At 38.7% G+C, this 14,414-nt stretch overlaps 1 protein-coding gene across 4 annotated transcripts in view; it reads left to right on the forward strand.

Moving 5' to 3' along the window:
• srrm3 (serine/arginine repetitive matrix 3) overlaps window positions 1-14,414 on the forward strand; it is a 146,242-nt gene that overhangs the window by 16,510 nt on the left and 115,318 nt on the right. Inside the window, exons 1-4 of one of the 4 annotated variants that reach the window (XM_080866775.1) lie at window positions 11,840-11,904; window positions 12,884-13,032; window positions 13,743-13,907; window positions 13,985-14,111. The exons of the other annotated variants lie outside the window; for them this stretch is intronic. The gene's annotated coding sequence lies outside the window, so the exon portion shown is untranslated. Of the gene's footprint in view, window positions 1-11,839; window positions 11,905-12,883; window positions 13,033-13,742; window positions 13,908-13,984; window positions 14,112-14,414 lie in introns of those variants that run through there. 4 annotated transcript variants of the gene reach the window in all.

Below are 14,414 nucleotides of genomic sequence, written 5' to 3' on the forward strand. Positions count from 1 at the left end.
TCTTGTGACTATGTCAGTAACTTGGGTGTACTGCTGGATAGCTCGCTCAAACTCGATAAGCAAGTGTCTGCTGTAGTGAGATCTAGCTTCCACCAACTGCGCCTTATCTCTAAGGCTAGGCATTATATTCCGCATGAGGACCTGGAGAAGCTTATTCACGCTTTTGTGACCTCCAGGTTGGATTATTGTAACTCCTTGTACTATGGTCTTCCCTCTTCTCTTCTTCTTAAACTGCAAACAGTCCAAAATGCAGCAGCCCGCCTTTTGACTGGTACCAGGAAATTTTGCCATATTACCCCTGTCCTAGCTAGCCTGCATTGGCTGCCCATAAAGTACCGTATTCAATTTAAAATATTACTCCTTACTTTCAAAACTATTAATAAATTAGCGCCAAGTTATCTTAGTGAACTTCTCAAACCACATACTCTGCCACTCAACTACTTCTGACCCAACCCAGATCTCGACTGAAGTCCCGGGGTGACCGTGCGTTTGCTCTGGCTGCCCCGGTACTGTGGAATACCCTTCCTCTCGACCTCCGCGCATCTGATTCCATTGCACTGTTCAAATCACGATTAAAAACCCACTTATTCAATCTTGCCTTTCCCTCTAGTTAATATTTCTTTTATGATTTTATATCATGCACTTTTATGCTCATTTAAATTCTTGTTTGCTCTGTACCTGTTGCTTTCCTATGTATTAGTGACAGTTATCTGCTTGCATATTTAGTACTTGCTTTGGTCCTATTTCTATTATCCTCCTCCTATACTCTATTTTACTTGTTAAGCACCTTGGCATACCCTTGGTTTTTAAGTGTGCTTTATAAATAAAGTTTATTATTATTATTATTATTATCTATTTTAGAAAGTGTTCTGTATATTTTAGACAATAATTGGGGGGGGGGGGGGGGGGGGGGGTTTAGACTAAAAAAATTGTACCACACTTGGTCGTGTTTGTAATTCAGCTTCACTGGGATTAAATTTCCTTTTTACTATGGATTTAATTTGTTGATATTCCAAAAATCGTTTCTTGTTGATCCCATATTGTGTAACTAGTCTGTCAAACGAAATAAAGTCTGTTCCTTCCAATATATGTTCCAAGTATTTAATTCCTTTGCAACTCCAATGTGGAAAGTTTATCATGTTATTGTTTTGTAATATGTCCGGATTGTTCCAGATAGGTGTACGTTTACATGGGATTAATGAAGACTCTGTCATTTTTTAGAAACTCCCACCATGCTGTAAGAGAAGAGCTAATATTGATGCTTTTAAAGCATTCATGTCGTTTGATGTTTGAGCTTATAAATGGTAGGTCTGAAATTTCTAGGTTATTACATAGTGCCTGTTCTACATCTATCCAAGGTTCATCTAAGAGGGTGTGTTTAAACCATCTAGAGATGAACTGAAGCCTGTTGGCTAAAAAATAGTGATTAAAGTTAGGCAGATCAAATCCTCCTTTATCCTTGGTCCTTTGTAGTGTTTTTAAGCTGATACGTGGGGGTTTATCTTTCCAAAGGAATTTAGAAATATACGAGTCTAGAGATCTGAACCAATCTTGTGATGGCTTATTTGGGATCATTGAAAATAAATAGTTTATTTTTGGCAAGACCATCATTTTTATAGCAGCGACCCTTCCCATGAGTGATATGGGTAAAGATTTCCATCTAGCCAGGTCGCCTTCTACTGTCTTTAAAAGCGGGATGTGGTTTAATTTAGTTAATTCTGAAAGTTTAGGAGAGAAATTAATACCTAAATATTTTATATTTCCACATTGCAGTGGGGAAGGAGAAGAATTATGGAAGGAGCAATTAATCGGAAGAACTGTTAACCAGTTAACTCATTCACTGCCAGCCATTGGCAGTGAATGAGTTAAACCCATTGACTCATTCACTGCCATTGACGGCTATAGACGTCAATGGCAGTGAATGAGTTAATTGAATAATCTGAGACACTTGAGAAAGAATTTATCAATGCAATTACCCCAGAGATATATGTTTTTGAGTTTTGGAGAAAAAGTAACACATCATCTGCATAAAGGCTGATTTTATGTTCTATATTCTTACATTTTATGCCCTTAATTGTTGTAGCCTGTCTAATTGCTGCTGCTAGTGGCTCAATAAAAATTGCAAACAGTGAAGGGGAGAGTGGGCATCCCTGTCTCGTGCCCCTCAGAAGAGAGAAGCTGGAGGATGTTTGGTCATTTGTTCTGACACAAGCTGTTGGGGAGTTATATAATATTTTTAACCAGTTTATGAAAGAGGGTCCAAAACCAAATTTGTGTAAAGTTGCAAATAGAGATTTCCAGTTAACTCTGTCAAATGCTTTTTCTGCATCTAAAGAAAATATTATGGTTTCAATGTTTTTACTGCATGAGTAGTCTATTAAATTAAGTAATCTACGTGTATTTGTTGATGAGTGCCTACCTTTTATAAAACCAGTTTGGTCAGGATGAATTAAAAGGGGGGTTAGTTTCTCTAATCTCTTTCGGAGAGCTTTGCAGATTATTTTAAAGGCTACATTAATAAGGGATATTGGACGATAGCTTGAAGGAAATACAGGGTCTTTGCCTGGTTTTTGTAAGAGACTGATATTTGCAGAGTTCATATTTGGTGGTAGTCTACCATTTTCTTTGATTTCCTGCAACATCCTGTGAAAAACTGGTGCCAGAATTGTCCAGAATTCTTTGTAAAAATCTGTTGGAAAACCGTCTGGACCTGGAGCCTTATTATTGGGTATACTTATCAGAGCTTCCTGGAGTTCACCTGGCGTCAGTGGCGAATTTTGGAAGAGTTATGTTGTCGAGAAATTGATCAATTTCTTTTTTAGATGGGTTTATTTGTGGTGTATATAAAGTTTCATAGAAATCCCTAAAAATTTTGTTTATTTTTTTAGGATCATATATTGTATTCCCAGATAAATCTTTAACAGCACATATAGTTGTTTTTTCTTTATTGATTTTTAACTGGTTAGCAAGAAGTTGTCCGGATTTGTTACCGTGTTCATAATTTTGCAGGCGAAGTCTTTGTACTAAGAATTTAGTCTTTTTATTAAGAATTTCATTTAATTCTAGTTTTGTCTTGCGTATTTTGTTTAATATTTCTTGATCTTGGTGTGACACATAGGCTTTTTCTAAGGATCTGATGTTTTTCTCTAGTTCCTGAATTTTTTTGTTTTCTTCTTTCTTCTTATGTGATGAGAAAGAGATTATTTTACCTCTCATCACGGCTTTCCCTGCTTCCCAGAGGACAGATGCTGATGTTCCAGGAATGTCATTGAAGCCTAAATATAGAGTCCATTCTTTTTTAAAGTATTTGATAAACTCTTCGTCTTTGAGCAGTGATGTATTAAATCTCCAGTTTTTTCTTGGTGTAGTATTATTCATCTGTGTTAGTGTTAAAGATACAGGAGCATGATCGCTGACAGCTATAGGATGAATCTCAGCGTCTGTAATGTTACTCAGCAATGAGCTGCTGACCAGAAAATAATCCAGACGAGAGTAGGAGTGATTGACATGTGAGAAGAAAGAATATTCCTTACTGTTGGGGTGAAGGGAGCGCCATGCATTGCAAAGACCAAAGTCGCTCATATACTGTTTGATTATATTTGTGGACTGCCAGTTACACTGAGTTCCTGCTGTATTGAGCCTATCCATTTCTTCATTTAGTCCCAGTTTGAGGTCTCCCCCAAGAACAATTGTGCAATCTAGGTGTTTGGAGAGTGTACTAAAAAAACCATGATCTATAACTGTATCGAGTACTGTGAAATTAATATTTTTATGTATTAGAATTGCTACTCCTTTGTCTAGAATTATAACAGGCTGAGAACACATTAGGAAACTCAGGTGTTTTAAGTTATTCAAACCTGTGACAGGCATGTGGGTTTCTTGTAATAAAACAACGTCTGCCTGTAATTTTTTTAAGTTGGTTAAGTATTTCTAACCTTTTTTCCCTAGAGCCAGCTCCATGCACATTCCATGTGACAAATCTTAGCATGCCCATAGTTGTGTGTTTGTGGCTAATGATGTACGCTGTGTGTCTCGCTTAGACTGGTGAGGAAAATGGAAACACATCATTTTTTTATTTTTTTTTGTAAGTAAAGAGAAGAAAATGCGCGGCGAGAAGCTCCATAGGTCTGACTATGTGTGTGCATAATAACTAATATGAGCAAACGTGTGTGAGTGTCCTATATCTGTGTGCACTGTGTGGCTGTTGTAAATGTGTTCCCTTTAAACGCATGTGTGTGCATGATCGTGCAGAGTAAGCATGTAGAAATAGACAGTGTCGCTTGTGGATGGATAGGTAAACAGTGATCGACATAGTGATAGAAAAGAGAAGCAAATAAACCAAAGAGCAAGGTGCGCGACAAGAGAGAGAGAGGGAAAAAGAAATAAAAACGGAAACATTCCAATTAAAGCATTGGCGGAGAGTGACGGTGACGTTATACTAAATTAGCAAACTGAAATTACATAGTTAAGCAAAAGTTAATACAAGAGAGTGTGAGTGAAGAGAATAGTGTAGCAGATTCTTATCTGGTGTGCGGTCAATACAGCCATGGAGTGGTGCCAGGGTCGCGGTAAAGCTGTTCGTCCACGTGGGGCCGGTGTTCCAGATCTACTGGCGTTTAGATCAACTGGCGTTGGTCGAACAGATGTGTGGCAGTCTTGCGTTTCAGTAGCTGCTACTGACAAACCAGCAAAAAACGCCAAATGTGTCATCTGTGACACTTGTGAGGTTATCGCAAACACACTCCGTCAGTCTTGATGCTGTTGAACAACAAAATGTTTAAAAATGTGGCAAGTTAACCTGGTGATATCCTGACGCGATCGCGAAAACAGCAAACAATTAACACCACGCCGATGTTGTTCACCGGACAGCAAGAGTAAACGATCGGGAGACTCAAGTCGTCGTTATCGTTCCCCTCGCACGTTTTATTTCTCCAGTTTCAGCGTTTTTGCTCCACAACTAAAGCGAGCAGTTTACTTTGTGCACTAACATGGAGTCGAGTCAACCAGCGCCACCTCTGGCCAAGTGCCACAGCCTACAGCCAGATCAACTTGTGACACACATCTGCAGCACGTTTGAACTCGTGTCATGCACAACACATTTGTACCTTTCAATTGTGTCTGTTTGTGCGTCATGCAAATAAACCTTTGAAAAGAATGAAATGATATCATATATTCCTTATTGGCCTACATTTGTACAAAATTCCAAATTATTAAATTATTAAAGTCATAGAAATCACCACTCCAATTGGTCATCATGATTTTAATATTCTCTTTTCCCATAACAATGAAATACACCTTGGACAAATATGACACATCAATGTTTCATTAGTGTTGTCACATCACATCCTGTAAGCAGAGTCTGCCTGTGTCTTTTCTCCGGAAATTAATATTTCCAGCCAATATAGGCAATTTGTAGCAGATCCACTATCACACAGCAGCTGGAGCAGTTTCAAATGGAGGTCAGTCCACTGCTGCCACCTGTGGCCAAGTACCATAGCCTACTACTAGATTAACTTGTGACACATCTACACCTGCTGCTATGATCACATTGAGTAGAGGCTGAGTGGCTGCACTTACCCCTGGTACATCCAAATCTACCCACAAACATGTTGAAAGATGCAATGGCAGCAATGTGGATTGTCAACACTGAAAACAATCAGTAAGCAAAGACAACAGGGATCACTTTTTTCTGTTTATTTAGCATGCACAACATTTGTAGTCGCCTTCTGCACAGGGGAAGTCCACACACACCGTGTGGTACCACTTTCCACAGAAGGTGCATTCAATCTGCAAGACTGAATGAGATTGTCAGGGTCATTGTCTGACTGTTTATTACTAATCACTGTGTAACTGCTGTACATTCACAGTAACTGCCATCTCCTTACAAATGTTTATTAGATTAACCACACTTATACAGACTGTATATAACAACCAACTCTAAAATGTTTGTTCGCAGAGAAAAGACACAGACAGACTACGCTAACGACATGTGATGTTACAAAACTAGTGAAATATTAGTGTCATTTCATTCATTTCAAAGGTTTATTTGCATGACGCACAAACAGACAAAATTGAAAGATACAAATGTATTGTGCATGAAACGAATTCAAATGTGGTGCAGATGTGTGTCACAAGTTGATCTGGCTGTAGGCTGTGGCACTTGGCCAGAGGTGGCGCTGGTTGACTCGAGTCCATGTTAGTGCACACAAAGTAAACTGCTCGCTTTAGTTGTGAAGCAAAAACGCTGAAATTGGAGAAATAAACCGTGCGAGGGGAACGATAATGACGACTAGAGTCTCCCGATCGTTTACTCTTGCTGTCCTGTGAACAACATTGGCGTGGTGTTAATTGTTTGCTGTTTTCGCGATCGCGTCGCGCATGAGGATATCACCAGGTAAACTCGCCACATTTTTATAAATTTTGTTGTTCAACAGCATCAAGACTGACGGAGTGTGTCTGCGATAACCTCACAAGTGTCACAGGTGACACATTTGCCATTTTTTTTGCTGGTTTGTCAGTAGCAGCTCCTGAAACGCAAGACTACCACACATCTGTTCGACCAACGCCAGTTGATCTAAATGCCAGTAGATCTAAACGCCAGTAGATCTAAACGCCAGTAGATCTAAACGCCAGTAGATCTGGAACACCGGCAGGCGATGTTGTGCCGGGGGAGTCTGCCGGGCGACTTTCCCATTGGTTGGTCTTTATCTATAAATCTCTCCTTGGGCTGGTTCCCTCTTATTTATGTGTTTATATGTGTAAAAACCACAACCAATACATTCTCACAATATCATACAAATGATTGTCCCAAAAATCAGAACAGAATTAGGGAAAAAGGCTTTTAAATATGCTGCCCCTACTTCCTGCAGAACTGAAATGATCAGAATTGGTTACCATGGGGGAGTTTAAGTCCATCTTAAAGGAACGAGAGAATAACTCTTTTACTCAGTGTGATTGTTTTCAATGTCGCTCTCAATTGATCTGTTATTGTATAATTTCCACATGTTTGTACGGGATATTGTATTTGTTTTACATGTTATGTACTTATGTGGTACATGTATTTTGACTTTTGTTGCCATGATGCCAGGTCTCTCTTGGAAATTAGATTTTTAATCTCAATAAGATTTTTTTACCTGGCTAAATAAAGGACTAATAATTTTTTTAAAATGTGTGTGCATATATGCATGCAGTGGAAAATACATAGTTGTGTGTGTGTGAGACTGAATGATCATCTGTAGTCAGACTTATAAGCAAATGGCTCTTGTAAATAATAAATAGCCAGTTTAACAGAAAGGTCTGCATGGGAGTGTGTGTATTATTCAGAGCTACTTCCCAGCAGCTTTTCTTTTTGATTGCTTTCATAACTCGGATTACAGGCTACTTAATGAAACCTGGTCACTATTTATTTATTTTTTATCTACACACAGGGGTTAAAGTGGTAAACCATGTTTGAGCACGTTCAGTTACTCAATAATAAAATTTGATAGACAAATTAATGCTTAGTGCCGAATGAGTTCATATTTTGTGATGGCATTGAGGGTCTATCCTTACACTTAGACCCTCAGCGCATCCTTTTTTCCTCTCATCCTTGCGATGCATTCATGGTGAAGATGTAAAATTGCTGTCGGTGTTTCAGCATCTAGCTAGTGCTACAGAAGAGCAGCAGGCATAAGCAGTAACAGTTTTTTTTTAAGTGGGAGGTAATTTAAAATGCAGCTTTTAGAGAAGTTTAACAAATATCAGTAAGCATACAGACTCTTTCTATGCAGTTTGTCACAACATGTGTCTCCATCTTTACAGTTGTTTTATTTGTTAATGTTCAACACTTAGAGAGATATGTAAATGGTAAATGGCCTGTATTTGCAGTGGCGTGTCTAGAAAATTTTTGTTGGGGGGGCCAGGTAGGGGCACAGATTTGGAGAAGGGTGGCAGATGTAATTGTCAGATAATGTTAAAAACAATTCTACCAACTGTTAACCATAATTCAATAACCCTATAAACCTAATAACCGAATGCGCTTTTAACTCTTATTAGAATGAGATTTTAACCACTACGGTGCAAAGTTTTTAGATACTGCGTTGATAAAGTACAAGAGATACAATCAGTCAGTGTTTATTCAGCAGTCAAGGACATCAATATTTGCATAGTATTTTTACTGACATGTAGTGCACATATGTTTTGGGCAAAAACATTTTTTAATATTAAAATACGAACATTTTAACATACAATTGGCAATTTAGCTAATGCCAATGCAAAACCAATGCCTATTAAAAAAAGAAGATATCTTCTCACAAACTGGGGTTTGATTTTGAAACAGGAAAAAAGTGTGGAAACAAATAAAAAGACTAACATTTGAATAACACCTGAAAGTAAGCAAATACTTTATATGCTGCCTTATGGTAAACTTTGGTAATATTGATGTATAAAGAACAACACTGGCTGATGATGAAATACAGTCAGCTGGCATGGTGACACTGCCAGTATTAACCTGCAGGGCTGGACTGGGACAAAAAATTGGGCATTTTCACTACAGACCAGCCCACCGGGTATTAAAGCCATAAAGCCTTTGAATGAAAACAAACGCTGTTGTGACAGTGATGTACACTGTCTTTTTGGTATATGTATGATTTCTATACATTTTACGTCAGATAAAAACTTTGTTCGCAAGATTCAGATAATTATTTAATAAAAGCGAGATATTTTAAATGAGAATAAGAAAGAAAAGTATTTCTTTGTGCCCCCCTCTCCCTGTTAATTATGGAATCAGAACGATGCCACCTTGAAACAAAACCGAACAAAATATTGAAACCGAAAAAAAATATTGTAAATGAAATAAATGTACTGACAAATCTTGTATTGAAACTGAAAAAAAAATTGATAGTGAAAAACAATTAATTGAAACTGTAATTTTTTTTTTTCGCTTACAATTTTTTTTTTTCAGTTTCAATCCATTTTTTTCCGGTTTCAATCCATTTTTTTTCGGTTTCAACCCATTTTTCAGTTTCAATCCACTTTTCGGTTTCAAACCATTTTTCAGTTTCACTCTGCTGGCACTGTTTTGGCGTACGGGGGCGCGCTGGGGAGCGGGGATTCCGACCCGCATGTATTTGCATATATTATAATGCTGACCAATGACTGGAGAAAACACTGACGATGCGGCTGCGGTCACGGACAAACTCGCACGTGTCTGTTCGGGAATGGCAGATGCTGAGAGGTCCAGCGTTTACATTACCGACTATTTCAAAGTGACAGCCTGAGGTGTTCTTCAGTAAATTGGACTACCGGACAGGAGGACCTGAGGCCCCACTGCATTATTTTTGGTAAGTTAAATGTGTTTGTAAGATAATCCGTAATTTAGGTCCTTAGGTAGCTACCTAAGGACCTAGCTAGCTAAAATGAGCACTCGGCTGTCGGGGAAACTTGTTTTGTAAAGTTCGTTTAGCTAACCCGTGCAGGTGAATGAATTTGCCCTGACTAAAGAAATCAAGAGAAACCAACCGGGCTGCTCAGTGACTAACCACGGTTACTGTACTTTTATTATGAGTATTATACTGTAAGAGCAACAGGCTGGACTCTGCTTCTGCTCCTGTGTAGAGCTGATTATTAAATATGTGCAAACATCAGGTTGTTTTCTATCGCTTTCCACATGTGGAAGGATATTAACGCCAACTTTTAATTTCCCCTCATTAGTCAATAGCTACTGATTAAATAGCAAAGCCCGATACTTATGTACTGAAACCAACTACTTCCACTTGTCAGCTTAAGTTAAAATTTTACATTTTTCCCCTGATTATTTTTTTAGCTTTTTTTTTTTTTTTTTTACTGAGTTTGTTACAAATATTCAGGTTAAAAAACTGTCCAAATTGTTTTTAATGAATTATGTTCACAAAGTCACATGTGCAGTACTCTGTACAGCTTGTATCCTTTAGGACAAATAATTTGAAACATTAATATTTCTTGTTCAATACTGAGCTGATAACTGATAACATTCAGTCTGCTGCTGCATCCTGGTCACAACATACAGATGTTGTGACCAGGATGCAGCAGCAGACTGAACCTCGACTGAAACCTGCTCCATCATCTCATCTTTGCAGATGTCCATTTATAAAGCATCAACAACTCAAAGGTAAACATATTAGAAAATGTGTTAGTAAGGCCTTTAAAACAAATAAAAAAAATAAACAGCTGTCGGCAGAACCGTAGACTGAACAACTTCAGATCCCGAGTGTGTGAGGACAGAGAAGGATCAGCTCTATTTCAGATTTGAGAGATAAACTTTATATTTCAGTTTGTGATGATTCTGTTCTGTTTGTGATTACAGGAGCTGTCCTCAGATTCAGACCTCAGCACCACCCAGTGACAGCAGACAGATCATCCTATATCTTCAATCTTTGTAGTAACTCCAAAATTACCGTATTTCCCGGACTACAAAGCGCACCTGAATATTAGCCGCACAAGCTAAAATCAGGGGAAAATCCTGTTTTGTACATACATTAGCCGCACCTGACTAAAAGCCGCAGGTGTTTCAATGTTGACTTATCATATGTAAGAGAATATGCACAAAGGGAATTGTCAGGAAAGAGATGGCTGTTTCGAGACACACCCCTTTTATTAATATTTTGAAAAACAAGTTATGGGTACATATTTGCACATGTAGTACATAACAGTAACCTATAGCACACCAGAAAAATAGATTCGGACTACCTTTTGGGCTCAGGTGCAGTGACACAGCTTTAACAAGAAGAAAAGTCAGTCATTCACCACCATCTTTCTCTTCTTCCTGCGCACTAAAACCACCAAAGTCCTCCTCTCCAGTGTCGGAAACGAACAGGCTCAGGATGGCTTCGTCATCCACTCTCCGCTTCTCTCCTTCGTTGTCACTTTCAAAACCAAAGAAATCCTCGTTGTCAGTGTCAGAGTCGAACACCCTCAGAAGGGCCGTGGCGGTGTCCTCCTCTCCATCATGCAGCAGTCCAGCCCTTCAAAATCCGTTGGTGATCGTGGATGTTTTCACACTTTTCCACACTGTCAGAATCCACCAGTGGAGTTGGGCATAACTTGCTTTTTGCAAGTTTATCGCCGCTCATCATCCACGCCTCCCGCTGAACGCGTAGCGCTACACTCAGAAAAATTATGGTTCTTAAATGGTTCTTCAGATGGCTTCATGGTTCTTTAAAGAACCGTCATACGTCAAAGAACCTTTTTATTTTGTGGATGGTTCTTCATCTATTACAAATGGTTCTTTAAAGTACAAAAGGTTCTTCATCCTTAGCAATTTAAGTTTGATGGTGTAAATGGCATAAATATTTACTCACTATAACGAGGCTGTGAATTATACTGTGTGTTTTCTTTGTGTGTATGTGTGTGCGAAGGGGGAGGGCGGGTTACCTGGCAATTACCCTTTAAGAGAAGATGGTAGGAAACTGAATATTCAAATAAAAGTTAGAAATATTTGCTTAAAAATATACTGGTGGCAGGGGTGGGGGCCAAAGCCTAAAGACCCTAACCCCCCCCCCCCCCCCCCCCACACACACACACACACACACACACACACACACACCCCTAACCCCGCAAACACATTATGAATATGGTGAGTTAACAAACAGTAGACACAATACACACATTCAAATACTGTACTTTAGTTTTAAATTTTAATAAAGCATTACTATTTTCTACTCCAAGGCATTACTTTTGAGATTATTATATATTTTTGAAAATATAGCATAATGATAATACTAGTTATTGTAAACTTTACAAACCACCCAGCAGTATGTAAAGTCGAGCGGCGGGCCTTGACCTTTCGGGGGAAAAAACTCTTTCTCACGGACGGTGACAGCGAAACGGATAACAGTCTTCAGTACCTGCTGGACTTTGAAGCTGTGGATTCTGGGACTGTTGGAAAAGGTAAAACATTTTCATTAAAACCTTATTACTGTTTTGTTTTTGTTACTCGTCATTGTAGCTTGCTGTTAATGTTGTGCTAACAGTAGCGATTAGCTAGATACGTTAGCCGTTGAGGTCAGCGCAATTTAGTATCCAACTGTTTTCCTAACAAAACCACTGTTATAATTAAGTGAAGCTGCTCCCAGCTAATTTGAACCTTTGGCTTCTAAAATATGTGGTTCAATTGCGTGCTGCGTACATAACCTAATGTCAGCTAGACCGAAATTAAAATTTAATATATTGTTAAAGTCACTAAAATGGCGCCTGAAGCCTGTTGTGAGCTATGTGTCTGCTCTAGAAACTCTGAAATTCTGTAGATCTGAGCCGTACATTAAATACTCACATGAACCTGTACTTTGAATTCTGTATGAGCTGTATAAAATACAGCTATGCATAAGTGTTTTGAATGAATAATTAGATTAGATAACTCTTCATTGTCTAATCGAATTATATAGAAATGAATAGAAAGTGGTTCTTTAGACTGATGCCATAGAAGAACCTTTTTTGGTGCCACAAAGAACCTTTCAAACAATGGTTTCAAACATGAGAAGGTGTGTCTTTGACTGTTCCTGCATAACTTAGTTTCGGACTAGTTGACAAGTTATGCTCCGGTCATTTGATGTTTCCAAGATAGATGTTATTTTGTAATATAGTTAATTTTTTTTGTATATTTCATTTATCCACCATCATACATACAAGCTAAGAAGAGGTCGTCATACTAACAAGAGGTATCAACGCTGGGCCAAAGTTCAGCACATGGTTAAAGTTTGTAATCCAGCCAGGGTGTAAATATCACTCAGCAGCCAGAGCTGAAGCAGGTAGCATCAACACATAAATCTACTCTACCCGGCTTAAATCACAAGAGCACCTCTGACCAAAAAGCTGTAGATTTTTCTTGTTTGCACAAATTAATCCAGATTCACATTAATTGTGTTCACAGCTCCAACAAAATGAGGAAGAGGAGGGGGAGAAACACAATTAGGTTGAATTACAATTGGATGGAAGGCGAGGACAAGGAGAAGGAAGCTTAGGATGAGGAGGAAGAGAAGCAGCAGGAGCATCTTTAGGGATCCCTATGATGTCATTGAGGTTTGTTTAATTAATATGGTCCTCTCACAAAGAAAGATGACTTGTTTTAGTTCACCTATTCCTGTATTAAATAGTGATGTGCAAAATGTTGTGAAAAACCATGGAACAGGCACGTATAGGGCATCTGCAGGTAAATGAACATCAAATCTCTAAGACAGACTGAAATCTGTATATTTATCACCCTTATGATAAAACCCATGTCAGCCATTGGTTTATGGACTTTGTATTTTGAAGCCTCAACATTTGCTTTATTGCTGTTGCTATGTTGGGACCATATTAGGATGAGGGATCAGAATCTGGAGTCATGCACACTATTGTTTCATTTAGTGTGTATCCATAAGATTCGTACAGCAGATCCAAGTTGTGCCTTGAAAACAGGAAAGTCGTCTGCATAGAGGAGAACTTTAATAGCAGGCTTGTACAAAGTGAGGCTTTGTGCTCACATTTGCTGCAAACACTCATTTTACCCTGTTTTGATGCAGAATTCACTTGAAATCAGGCAAGAACTGGACTTATTTTTTACAATGTGTTCTTGTGAATTGATTGTGTATCGCATATGTTTGATTGATTTGACTTTCTGCAAGACAACAGTCGTCCACTGGCCAAAAAAGTTTTCCAAATACCTCCACGTGATCTAGCCTGGATTTAGAAAAGAATAGCAAACAATCTGCACCTCCTGCTTCAGATGCAATTTGTGTTTCTGTGTTCAGAGGCAGCGGCGAGAGGGGAGACCTCAGCTCATCCAGCTGGAGAGCCTGACCAGGAGGAGTCGAACATTAACTCAGCTCTTCCAGGGCACCCTGCAGACTCGGCTGCTGGCAACAGCGAGGGATGACGTGAACACCAAACTGGAGTCCATCACAGGTCAACTGCAGGTATGCGAGTCAGACCTTCTGAGGAGGGTTTCACTTTTCTCTCTTCTTTATAATTGACTCTTTTCTCTCTCTTTCAGCTCCTTGTTTCAGAGTGGGAGGGGTTTGAAGCACAAAGGGAGGAACTTGTCGTTTGGTTGGCTGATATGGATGAGTGAGGTTGACCAGCTGACAGGAAACACCAGTGAAAAACTGAAACAACTGCAGGTGTGGGCTTGTTTTGATATGACATATATTTGATATGAAACATACGTCAGAGACATTATCCTAAACTGGACTAACAAAGGACCATGAGTACAACATGAAACGTACATTACATAGCGTAAGGCTGAAGTTCATTGATCATTTTAATCATAAACTTGTTGTTGAAATGTTTTTACTGAACATTCAAACATCTGCTGATGAAAATGTGTTGATTTATTGGTCTGTTATGAAGCTATTTCTAATGTGTTTTATTACTTTCTGATGTTTTATTAATTAAACAATACATCAAATCAAATCACTTTATTG

Source organism: Rhamphochromis sp. 'chilingali' (assembly GCF_963969265.1).
Source record: "Rhamphochromis sp. 'chilingali' genome assembly, chromosome: 19".
Lineage (NCBI taxonomy): Eukaryota > Metazoa > Chordata > Actinopteri > Cichliformes > Cichlidae > Rhamphochromis > Rhamphochromis sp. 'chilingali'.